This window comes from Moschus berezovskii, chromosome 14 (assembly GCF_049115385.1).
Source record: "Moschus berezovskii isolate FMDL1 chromosome 14, NW_MosBer_1.0, whole genome shotgun sequence".
In the NCBI taxonomy this organism is placed as follows: domain Eukaryota; kingdom Metazoa; phylum Chordata; class Mammalia; order Artiodactyla; family Moschidae; genus Moschus; species Moschus berezovskii.
In genome coordinates, this window is record NC_142473.1 from 58,992,627 (window position 1) to 58,999,351 (window position 6,725).

Sequence of the window (6,725 nt, forward strand, 5' to 3'; positions counted from 1 at the left end):
TAATATAGTCTCTGACTCTATATATTCAGTTTTTGTATTTAAAAAATATAGAAACCTCCACCATAAACTCCAATCAACCTATTATTCGACAACTCTTTTTCGAACTACAATCTGTTGTTAGAAACCGTAGTTCTCCCATTTATATTACACATATTCGAGCACATTCTTGCCTTCCCGGCCCCATGACTTACGGTAATGAGCAGGCTGATAAACTGGTTTCCTTTGCTACTCCGGAAGAACAGCATGCTGTGTTGCATAGCAATGCTGGCTCCCTACACCAGCTATGGAAAATCCCATACTGCCAGGCTAAAGAAATTATTAGTAATTGCTCTACTTGTAGACCCCTACATCTTCAACCCATCGCACAAGGTATTAATCCTCGCGGTTGGCAACCTAATGAACTATGGCAAATGGATGTAACTCATTGCCCTGAACTTTCTCCATTTTCTTTCTACATGTCTGTATCGACACTAATTCTTCTTTTATTTGGGCCACACGTCTTCACAGTGAGGCTACACAACACGTTATAACTCACTTATTAGCTTGTTTTGCTGTAATGGGAACTCCTAGTTCTATAAAAACAGACAATGGCCCCGCCTATATTTCTAGACACTTTAAACAATTTTTACAGTCTTTTTCTATTAAACATATTACAGGTATTCCTTATGATTCACAGGCTCAAGGCATAGTCGAATGAGCACATCACACAGTAAAGCTGCAAATAAAAAAATTAAAAAGGGGGGAATACACAGGAACACTACTGTCTTCTTTATCTAAAGCAGACTTCACTAGATTCCAACATAAGATATTTTCTAAACCTATAACTATTGTTAACACAGCTTTATTTGTTTTAAATTTTTTAAACTTACCACAGGGAGATATCTTAACAAGAGCAGAAAAGCATTTCGAGGAATTGAAGGACACTTCTCTTCCTCTGCCCATTTGGTACCAAGATGGGTTAACGAAACAATGGAAATCTGGGAAACTAATCTCACAGGGAAAGGAGTATGCTTGTATTTCCCCAGATAGATTCAACGAACTCACATGGCTTCCTCCTTGGAAGATTCGACCCAAGAGGGCCCCCGGCCTTCAAAATAGAGATGAAGCAACAAAACCGCCAGGAGGAAGAAATTCCAATATGGCCCATGGTGGCTCTAAAGATCTCCAGGAAGCACCGCTCTTGGCGGCATCAACCTTATGATCTCCCCACTTGGGTACAAATAAAAACCCTTACTAATCGAGCTGAAAATTTGGTCTCTAAACGGGGAATGCCTTGGAGTCCTGAATACATTCTCCTGGCAATGCTCAGTCTCCTGGCCTGTGCCTCCCTGGTTCAAGCTCTAACTAATCATACTTACTGGGCTCACATACCCAACCCCCTCTACTACAGGTGGTCAAATGGACAGAGAGAGGACCAATCATTTCAACTAATGACTCTATACATATGCCTTCTCCCTGGAGCATTAAAGGGCCCTCACACCCTGAAGAAGAAGGAAAACCAATTAACATTTCTCTAGGTTATGAAGTCCTTTCTTTGTGCATGGGCCCAGCAGAATTATGCATAAACGTTAGCCAACAAACTTGGACTTTCGCCCTGCCTCCTAAAAAGGATTTTCAGATGTTGCTTGGATTATTTACTGCCCTTTCTTTGTCTGTGAACCATGTTTATACTACTGAGGCTTTAGGGAAAGAACAAAAAGCATCATGCAAAGGGTTTACTTATAAGAACTTTATATATACTCCTGTTCATTGGGACAAATATCAAGGCAAATCTGCAAAATTAATGTTTGTGGCTAACCATACAATTGTTGATTGGGGACCCCATAGTATGTGATTATCTAACTGCTCCGAAAATGTTAATAGCACTGTGTGTGACTATGCTACTCAAGTGGCATGGAATATTAATGACACTATGATGGCGCATTTCCATGACAAAAGACTTCTTGGGTGGCTTGACGGTGGATTAGCCCCACCTTGTCCTAGGATCATCCTCCATAAACAGAGTGAGCCTGAGCAATGCGACATTTGGAAACTTGCTTTGAGCACCGAAGAACTTGGAACTTGAACTGGACATTTCACAGGGACTAGTCGTAGTCGTAGTAACTATTTCTTTCCCTTTAATCAATCATATTTTATACAGGCCTGTGTCCCACTTCCTTTGTTATAGCCATAGGAAATTTACAATTTAATAAGACTTTACATTCTGTAACTTGTATTAATTGCAAACTATATACTTGTCTTAAGTCCTCTATTTCTTTAAGAAATGATTCCCTTTTGATTCCTCGATCTTGATGTAATTTCTGGTTACCAATAAATCTTCAACGACCCTGGGAAGAAGGTCCCATGGCTGGACTTGCTTCCAGATTACTTACTAAACTGCTCCAATGATCTAAACGATTTGTTGGATGGCTGATTCTCTGCATTTTGGGGTTAATAGCTATTTGCACTTCTGCTGCCGTTGCCAATGCTGCTTTATATACTTCGATTCAAACACATAATTTTATCCAAAATTGGACTGAAGATGCTCATAATATGTGGGCTACTCAGGTTCAGATAGATGAGGATATTCAAGAGGAAATACAGGAACTAAAAACAGCCATCAAATGGGTCGAAGATCAATTAACAGATTTGCAAAAACAAGTGACACTAAAATGTGATTGGAATTCTACTCACTTTTGTGTTCCTCCTCTTCATTTCAATCATAGTGCCTACAATTGGGAACAAATCAAATTTCATTTACAAAACATTCATGATAATGCCTCTCTGAATGTACAATTACTGCAAAAGGAAATCTTTGAAACCTTTTCTAAACGTCTGCCCTCTTCTGCTAATTTGGAAACTTTAGCTGAACAACTAGCTGATCAATTATCTGGGCTAGACCCACGAGAATAGTTTCAAAGTATTACCCACAGCATCAGTTCTGGAACTGTAACTTTGGTGATTGTCTTGGTAATTATATTTGTTGTTTATCGTTGCCTTTCTATAAGGTTGGTTAATACTAAACAAACTCAATTGGTCAGGACCTTTTTTACAAATATAATAAAATAGGGGGAATTGTCAGGAAGCATTTAGCAGGAGGCTTCCTGTGTGCCCTTTTGGATCTGTCATGAATCCTCTGTTCCTTATTAATTCCTGAATATTCAGGAATTAAGAGGAGTGGCAAACCGCTCCTGGGGCTGAGAAATGCATGCATTTCCTTCCTTAGTTTTTCCATATGGTGATAAGTAACTATTTCCGACCCTCTTCCTTTTTTATGAACCATAGTGTAAAAGTGATTATTTACAACCCTCTTTCTTTGATATGGATTGCTTTATGTTTCCTTGATAATTTTTAAGTCTGGACTTTTGATCTTTATGGTTGCTGAACAAAGCTACCTTGTAAGACAGTATATATACTCACACTAAGTTGAACAAAACACCCTTGTTCCATCAGAACTTGGGTCCCCGTATCTTTCTTTCTTTCTCTCTCTCTCTCTCTCTCTGGCTAATTCTCTGGAGCATAGCAACCCGTTGTGCTCACTCTCCTGCCAGGGCTTCTAAGACCCTCTTGAGAAGGCGTTCTGTGCCTTCACCCCCTTGAGAGGGCGCCGGTGCCTTCGTGAGCGACGCAAGCACTGTGTCAAGAGCTTTATTAGTTTTCTGCATAAACCAAGGAATATCAGCCACTTTCTCTCTTTTACTTTCTTATCACTGACTCCAGACCACAAGTTTCCGTTCCATTAAAGGACCTCAACACCTCACATTGTGTTAAAAATGTCAGATGTTCTTATAATAGTTACCCTAGATTAGTGGACCTCCCTTGTGGCTCAGCTGGTAAAGAATCCACCTGCAATGTGGGAGGCCTGGGTTCAATCCCTGGGTTGGGAAGATCCCCTGGAGAAGGGAAAGGCTACCCACTCCAATATTCTTGCCTGGAGAAGTTCATGGACTCTATAGTCCACGGGTTCACAAAGAGTCCACACTATTGAGCTACTTTAACTTCACTTGAATAGCGGGAAATGTTACCTCAATGTGTTATGTTAAAGGTTGATATTTTTGTATTATTTCTTTTTTCTAACCTACCACAAACTTATCTATTTTTAATTGTTTTGTTGTTTTGACGGTAAATCGTGTCCAACTCTTTGTGATTCCATGAAGTGTAGCCCGTTAGGCTCCTCTGTCTATGGGATTTCACGGGCAAAATTACTGATCTCAGTTGCCATTTCCTTCTCCAGGGGATCTTCCTGACCCAATGTCGACCCTTCGTCTCCTGCATTAGCAGGCAGATTCTTTACCACTGAGATACCAAAGAGGCCCATCCATTTGCAAAATACAATATAAATTACCAAAGAAATGAAGAGAACAAACAGTTCAAATCCAGTTTTTAATTGTTAGTTTCATACACATAGAACTGCTTTGCCACATTGCTCTAAGGTTTCTGAGCAGTTTCTCTCTAACTCTGTACTTACCTTGTCCGGTACCAGTAATAGGCAGGTGGTGGACAAGGCAGGTCCTCAGACCACACCGGAGCCACACTGGCCCAGGACATAGAGTGCTCCCTGGTTGTTTCCTTGTAAGGAGGTTGTGAGGTGAAGGGTACAGAACCCTGGTGGACTGCTGAGCACTGTATATGGATCAGTAGGGGGCCCCATCTTAGCCCCTGATGACCAGTAGGATGAGGAGCTCTGAGAAGGGAAGGACTTGTCTGAAGTCACATAGCTGAGAGGTGGCCAATACAAGACTGGTCTCAGCTCTCATCCAGGGCTCTTCCAACCTGTTTTGAGTTAGGACCGTGGAAAATGACTGCTGGATGCACCTTCAGGAAGGCAGGGTGATCCCAGCTGCAGAGTTTCCTGAACAGGGTAACTCATCCTAGACAGATCCAGGTGGAATGTCACCTTTGGCCACTTTAGCCCAATTCAGGACTTATCTGAGAACCTATTTTGGTCCAGCTTCTCCCTCTGCCTAATTTCACTGTCTTTTTTGTTCATAAACTTTCCAGTAGGAAGAATGCAATGAATAAAGTCATATTCACCATTCATGAAGAGGAAATGGAAATCAATACTATGCCCTGATATCACTTTCAGTTCAATTCAGTTCAGTTCACTTGCTCAGTCAGGTCTACCTATGCAAGCCAAAGGACTACAGCACGCCAGGCTTCCCTGTTCATCACCAACAATGGGAGTTTACTCAAACTCATGTCCATAGAGTCAATGATGCCATCCAATATCTCATTCTCTGTTGTCCACTTCTCCTCCTGCCTTCAGTCTTTCAAGCATCAGGGTCTTTCCAATGATCTATTCTTTGCATCAGGTGGCCAAAGTATTGGAGTTTCAGCTTCAGCATCAGTCTTTCCAATGAATATTCAGGATTGATTTCCTTTAGGATGGACTGGTTGTATCACCTTGCAGTCCAGGGGACTCTCAAGAGTCTTCTCCAACACCACAGTTCAAAAGCATCAATTCTTCTGCACTCAGCTTTCATTATAGTCCAACTCTCACATCCATACGTGACTACTGGAAAAACCATAGCTTTGACTAGACAGACCTTGGTTGCCAAAGTACCATCTCTGCTTTTTAATATGCTGTCTAGGTCGGTCATAGCTTTTCTTCCAAGGAGTAGTGTCTTTTAATTTCATGGCTACAGTCTCCATCTGCAGTCATTTTGGAGCCCCCCAAAATAAAACCTGTCTTTGTTTCCATTGTTTCCCCTTTTATTTGCCATGAAGTGATGGGACCAGATGCCAAGGTCTTAGTTTTCCGAATGTTGAGTTTTAAGCCAACTTTTTCATTCTTTTTCACTTTCATCAAGAGGCTCTTTGGTTCTTCTTCACTTTAAGCCATAAGCATGGTGTCATCTGCATATCTGAGATTATTGATATTTCTCCCGGCAATCTTGATTCCAGCTTGTGCTTTTCTAGCCCGGAAATTCTCATGATGTCCTCTGCATATAAGTTAAGTGAGCAGTGTGACAATATACAGCCTTGCCATACTCCTTTCCTGATTTGGAACCAGTTTGTTGTTCCATGTCCAGTTGTAACTGTTGCTTCTTGACTTGCATACAGATTTCTCAAAAGCCGGTCAAGTGGTCTGGTTTTCCCATCTCTTTAAAAAATTTCCACAGTTTGATGTGATCCACATGGTCAAAGGTTTTAGCATCGTCAATAAAGCAGAAGTAGATGTTTTTCTGGAGGTGATTTCTTTTTCGATGATCCAATGGATGTTGGCAATTTGATCTCTGGTTCTTTTGCCTTTTCTAAATCCAGCTTGAACATCTGGAAATTCACAGTTCATGTACTGTTGAAGCCTGACATGGTGAATTTTGCCTGTTACTTTTGACTTTTCCATTCCTGTGGTAGGTGCTGAGTTTTCCAAATTTGCTGGCATATTGAGTGCAGCACTTTCACAGCATCATCTTGTGGGATTTGAAATAGCTCAACTGGAATTCCATCAACTCCACTAGCTTAGTTCGTAGTGATGCTTCCTAAGTCCCAAGATGTTTGGCTCTAGGTGTGTGATCACACCATCAAGATTATCTGGGTCATGAAGATTTATTTTTTACAGTTCATCTGTGTTATCTTGGCACTTCTTCATAATATCTTCTGCTTCTGTTAGGTCCATACCTTACTGTCCTTAATAGTGCCCATCTTAGATGAAATGATATCACTCTACACACCAGCAAATAAGACCTCTGACTACCCAAGTGCCAGAGAAGATATGTATCTGGACACTGCATATATTCTGTTCA